Below are 6,596 nucleotides of genomic sequence, written 5' to 3'. Positions count from 1 at the left end.
TGATATGTATAGATTTCTCCCCATGTGTAACTTAGCAATTTTTAGCAAACACCACAGAGTATTATTTAATCCAAGAGTGTCCTCACACTATTTACTGCCACTACTTACTGCATTCAAGGCCAAGTCCCACAGCCCGTAGTTTTCCACAAACACTTTAGATCCCAGTCAAAAGCCCTAGGTCATTCTGACCACTGCTTCTAGCTACCCTAGCTGAAAACTGGGGTTTTCACCGCACTCTCCTTGAATTTAATTTATTTTCATTTTTCACTGAAAGTAAGGAAACATTCACTTACAGCTGGTTTTGTTACAAAGGATACTGATAAATCAAAACATGGGGGAAGTTTGAGGGAAGGGGACGGCAATTCACAGACTTCTCCTGGGGCACTTCCCTCCAGGATCCAACTGCGTTCAGCTGTCTACACTTTCTCTACTCTCTGCCCTTTGGAGATATGATGGAGATTTTCTTATGTAGTTATAACTGCCAATAGACTGGGTGGGGAAATCCAGGAATACCTCTTCATATTCTTCTTGATCTCTCTGTGAAATGTTGTTTCTTCTAGGGCATCAGGCAGGACCCCTCTAGCATAAGGAGGACCTATGCACCAACAAGGTAGGTCAGAGTTCTGAGTCAAAACCATGGACAGTACTACAAATATACGGCGATTCTTCTTATCATTTATTTTATTTTTTATTGCAAGATATTTTGAAAATAGAAAGTGCAAAAATTTAAAATTCTAAACTTCTAAGAATATTATTTTTGCTTTTTCTATTTCTCATTTCTAATCATTGACAAAGTAACTTTGAGTCTATTGCAACTTTCCAGCTAAATAAAAAAGATGTGTTTATCTCCTTATGTTAGTTGGTCTTTTGACATCATCTGGTAACTTTAGCCTAAGGATTCCTCTTAAAATACACTCTTATTTTGGCTTAGGAGTTATTAAATTTCCTTGGGATACATCTCCCATAGTTTCAGTTATTAAATTTTGTTCCAAATACATACAAACCTAAGTTAAATGTGTGTGTGTGTGTGTGTGTGTGTGTGTTGGTACTGCCTATAATTCACACTCTTAGCCCAAAAGAATGCACTTTAATTTCTGTCACTTTTTATCTAAATGAAAAATATCTGCATAAATGCACTTGCTGAATTCCAAACTTAACCATAAACCCTGATCCTGAACTATCACCCTAATTGTTAATTATGCCTTTATATATTGTACATATCATACACTGAAGCTCTTGTTTTACTTCTAGAACATACCTACCAGAGACTTCATAATCAAATATTCAGCACTCCGGGTTTCATACACGGTGATTAATTTCAGTTCTTTGAGACAGCAGGATGAGAACATTTTTGAGTTTGCCTCTCTCGTTCCTCTGAAGTTAATAGTGTCTGGTGGCAGAAGGTTGACTGCTGCACCACAGTGGGATTTGCAGAGTGCATCAGTTCTTCAAAGAAATAGCTGAGATGCCCAGCATTTCAATGTGCACTGGCCACAGCTTGTGATATTTCTGTGCTTCGCGTGTGCCTGTCTTCAGAGCAGAAACTCCCTGTAGAATGGACCTTGACCCCATCTACCCGGACAGGTTGATATATTCATTTTCTCCCAGGGCTCTTGACATCTCCCACAAAGTTTTGGCACTTTGCCACAAAACCCATGTGTCTTGCACTTTTCTCTTCTCTCCCATACCCAGTATAGTTACCTTTTGGTAAAAGAAACAGTGGTGTCACATCTAAGTGATACTTCGGTCAATGACTTCTGCAATGTGCTCTGTGTCGTCTTTCTTTAACCTACAACATAAAATACACTAAATTTCATTAGCACTTTAAAGTAAAATGCCAGAATGCCATTAAGGCTATTTTAATTTTTTTATTCTTTACCTTCAAAGGCAAAATGAACTGGTTATGCTTGAATAGAAAGAAAAAATGTATATATATATATACATATTTATACAAAATATAATGTTACATACAGAAACATATAAAATATGTAACATAAAATACTATAATTTTCCACGGTATTTTGGAACCACACATGTTTCCACTGCCTTTGTATTCTCATTTATGTATTAGTGATATTGAGGAGATATATATATATATGGAGAGACAGACAGACAGACAGACACAGAGAGAGAGAGATTTACTGTGTTAAACCTTTCCCTGTCTTGCTCATGTGCATACATAACTCCCATGATTTTCTGTGGAAAATTTGCTTATCCCTGTGGACAGAAAGAGAGCAGCATTCATATCAAAGATAAGGACAATTATTGCTTAATTGAAAACTCTTCATAAAGATTATCTTATCTCTTGGGTTACATTGGAAAACATAGCACTATTCAGAGATTAGGTTTAGATTTAATATAGAATTTTTTTAGGAAACTGACAATTAAAAGCAACGTAAACAGATCTCTTAATATTGTGTGGATGTTTTAGGCTTTTTTTATCAGAGATTTAATCTTTTCAATGTGTTATTGGGCAGGAACCAAAGCCAAGTATATTTCACCAGCAAAGCTTTAGAGTTATTTTCAAACTGTTCAATGGGATGTGTTATTAAAGTTACAAAACGCTGTTCTAAGTCTGTTAACATGAGTAATTTTTCTTAAAAACCATAAATGCATTTGAGTTATAAAGGAAAATATTTATGTGAACAAGCAAATTAGGTTGCTGGCTCTATCTACTTGGAACATCAGTTCACAGTGCTCTATATTTTCGTTTGTTTCATGGATCAGCTCACAGTTAGAACAAAACTGAAAGTTAAATCCTTTATGTTCTTGGCTGAATAATACTCTGAGTTGCTTCCATTGAAGCTTCACTGATTTCTCATATTAAATTCTAAACATACACTTTTTATGGGAAAAAAGTTAAAATAAAATTTTATAACAAAGTAGTAGGTAAATAACAATAGTTAATACATTACATATTGTTATCTTTAAAGTAGTTGCTCAAGTACAAGGTATGAGCATAAGAATTTCTCCAATCGATAATAGCACAAACCTTCCTTTTCAATGAACTAAAGGGCTAACTGATTCACATTTTTCCCCTTTTCCCCTACTGTCCTTTTGCCTTTCACCCATCTTAGTTCCTTTGGCTTTTGAACAATTTTTTTCTATTTTGCAACATCTATTTTACATTTTAGACCTTATTTACTCTTTCAGTTTCTCATACCAGGGAGACAATAAGATGTTTATATGTGAAGTCTGATTTACTTCACTTAATGAATATGGTCTAAATTTTCATCATTTGCCTATAAAAGTCTAAAGCTTATGCTTCTTTATGACTGAATAGAACTCTATTTTACAAAAAGATGACATATTTTTCATCCTTTCCTCGGTTGATAGGCATTTGAGTTATTTCCAAGATTTAGCTATTACAAATTGTGCTGCTATAAACATGGGTGCGCATATTCCTGTGGTCTGATGTTTTTAATTCTTCTGGGATGGTACCCAGAACAGGAATAGCTGAGTCAAATAGGACTTCCAATCCTAGTATTTTGAGGAATCTCTACACTGATTTCGATAGAGGTTGTACCAGTCTACAATCCCACCAACAATGGAGAGGGGTTCCTTTTTCCACACAGCTCCTCCAGTATTTGAAATTGGTTGACTTTGGGGCTGGGGATTTAGCTTAGCGGCAAAAGCGCCCGCCTGGCAAGCGCAAGGTCGTGAGTTTGGTTCCCGGTACCAGAGAAAAACCAAAAAAAAAAAAAAAAATTGGTTGATTTTTTCATGATGTCATTCTTTCTGGGGTGAGATGGAATCTCACTGTTGTTTTTATCTGCATCTCTAGAATGCTCAGTGATGTACATTTTTTCATATATATGTGTGTGTATGTATATATATATATGTGTATAAGCCATTTGCATTTCTTCATCTAACAAGTGCTGAGAAGTGTCTTTTCATCTCAGATATCCATTTTTTGATTGGGTCTTTGATTTTGGGGGGTCTGATTTTTTTTCAATTCTTCATATACTCTAGAGAGAAGTCCTTTGTCTGAGGAACAATTGCCTAAAATTTTTTGCCATTCTATGGGTTTTCTTTTCACTTCATGGGTGTTTTCTTTGCTGTGTAAGATCTTTTTAACAAGGTGATTTCCCAGTTGTTGATTCTTTGAAGTAGTCTGGGTTTTGTTCATGAACTCTACCCATACTTATGTCTTCAAGATTTCTACCTACTTTCTCTTCCAGTGGATTTAGTTAATCATATACTTCTAAAATACACATGATGCGCCTACTGGAGTGTGATACACTTTTACTTCATTCTTTAATGTGTAAATATTAATGCATAATATACACTGTTGACCCTTTGAGCAAGAAAAAAACCACTATTGCAATTATTTTCAACATCTGTATTGTTCGTTTCAAGCCTATTTCCCATTTCCATTCTTGAGCATTTAATCCCAAACTAATTAAAATGAATTGATACTATGGGAGATTTCACTATCTATGATTAGTTTTAATTAACTCTCCCTTTCTAGTAATTGTCACTGGTAAAGTACAGTGGTTAGCATGCTGCAGCACACAAGCCTTGTGTGGTCTGTACTTTGTTTTTAAATAAGTTGTATTAGAAAACAGCTATTCCTTTTTCTATAAGGATTTTCCATGCAGCTCTAGTATTACAGTCACAAAGTTGAATATATTTTGATGCAGATAGTATGCCCAGTGAGCCTAAAATATTCACTAAATGTCAGTTTGCAAAATTTGCTAAAATTTACTCTAGTATTATAATTCATTAAAACCTGAAATTCATATTCATGTGTAACAGTTGTTCTTGCATTTGGTAGACAAAGAATACATTTTCTTTCAATTCATAAAAACAGCACAGGGAATGACAGCAGGCATAAAGGGAAGATGGGCAGGGAAGAGACAATTTCAGAAGGGAGGATCTTGAAGAGAAAATAGCATTTCTGTTTTGTGGCCATTTGCCTAGGTGAGAGACAGTTCTTCCCAAACCCAAACTTTGCCTGAACATACAGCATGATATTGTCACACATGCGCACAAAGGTATATGAGTCACAGAAGTCTTACAGGAGAAAAGAGAATGCTTACTAAGGCTGGTCCACAATTAGCTTGGCATGAGAGAGAGAAAAAAAAACAGAGACTTACCTGAATTATGCTTGAGTCTGGGGTGGGGCTACAAGGAAGAATGATTTGAACATCCCTTAGCCAAACTGCAAGACTAACAAGGATTTTTCACTAGCTGGCCTAGGCAAAGGATAGACAGAGACGGAGGAATGGTCTGATACCAAAGCTGCCCTCTGTCAAACGTTGAAAATTGAGTCATTTGAACCTATAGTGTTTCTTGGAAAATTCTACTAGAATATAAAATTCAAATTTCATCTTTCAAGGCAACAGATATTGGCACACTTCTAGCTAAAATTCATACCTGAGCAAAATGAATAAAATAATATCAGATTTTTCCACCTGAAAAGTATCTGATGAAGTTCAGAAGAAATTTTGTGTAAGAACACTAGAAAAAAAACTATAGAGAAAACAAATGTATGCTGTCATATTTTAGTGATTTATATTGTTATTAGTAGCTACTGCTTTTGAATATGCTCCTATTTGAGAAAATAGATTCTGATTATTAGAATAAGGTTTTATAAATGGTTCTAAATTATTTTTCAAAAATAATTGCAAACCAGCTTTTGTTTTATTTTATCAGTAATTTTTCTGTCAGACAAAAAAAGAAAACAGTATTTTGAAATCATTTCTACCATCACTTGAGAGAGGGCTATGAAATGATAGCACCATAACTTCCAGGTACAGTTTGACATAGCTGTGTAATAGAACTCAGGGTAAAAATCTTGAACATCAATAATGAAAGAATCAAATAGTTAAACACTGCATCAATTACACTACTAAAATAGACACTGCAGAACATGCTTCATATAAATGCCCTGCTGCTTGCAGGTGGAGGCAATGATAAATATCTTCTAATTGAAACATTTTACAACCATTTTTAGAATTTAATTTATGGCTGAAAATATGCATTCCAATGGCAACTCACTTGACATTTACAAGCTGAAAAGGAACCTGCCTTCCTTATTGCTTGGGGTTATAAAAATGACGATAATAAGAGTCTCTAGAAATTCTGCAACCAAGTGTTCACCTCTAGCCACATATAAAGAAAGCTCTCAAAAATTGTCAATAAGAAAGGGCCACAATGAATTTTGTTGTACTTTTGAAACAGACAATGACAAAATTGTGTAGTTGAATGCAAGGACAAGCTATAACAAATCTCAGTGTCTTTAACAATTATGCAAAAGTTGCCTTAAATAATATATTTTGAGATATTTATTATGTTACATCTTGTTTTGAATTGGCACATAATTGAATAATAGCTATTTCATTTCAAGGGGGCATTTTTTATATTTAAGATACATTTTTTGGTTGCTTCGGTAAAACCCAAGCATGACAGCAGCATAAGCAGATGAATTATGCATTTTAATCCTCAGTGAAATCAGTACTACCAGACTATATCACCTGAATAATAAATATACCATTTAAACACTTTAGATTTTCTTAATTCTCTACTTGAACTCTTATCTTGATTCTATTCTTTTTTTTTTTTTTTTTTTTTTTTTTTTTTTTTTTTTTTTT

General features: G+C 34.4%; 1 long non-coding RNA gene across 1 annotated transcript in view; it reads right to left on the bottom strand.

Annotated features, from left to right (window-relative positions):
- Positions 1-1,658: 1,658 nt before the first annotated feature.
- LOC102028926 overlaps positions 1,659-6,596 on the bottom strand; it is a 31,295-nt gene continuing 26,357 nt past the window's right edge. Inside the window, exon 3 of the long non-coding RNA XR_259333.2 lies at positions 1,659-1,789. This is a non-coding gene — a long non-coding RNA (uncharacterized LOC102028926). The remainder of the gene's footprint in view (positions 1,790-6,596) is intronic.

Source organism: Chinchilla lanigera, unplaced genomic scaffold (genome assembly GCF_000276665.1).
Source record: "Chinchilla lanigera isolate Chin_1 unplaced genomic scaffold, ChiLan1.0 scaffold00003, whole genome shotgun sequence".
In the NCBI taxonomy this organism is placed as follows: Eukaryota; Metazoa; Chordata; class Mammalia; order Rodentia; family Chinchillidae; genus Chinchilla; species Chinchilla lanigera.
This window is presented reverse-complemented; position numbering and strand designations above follow the sequence as displayed.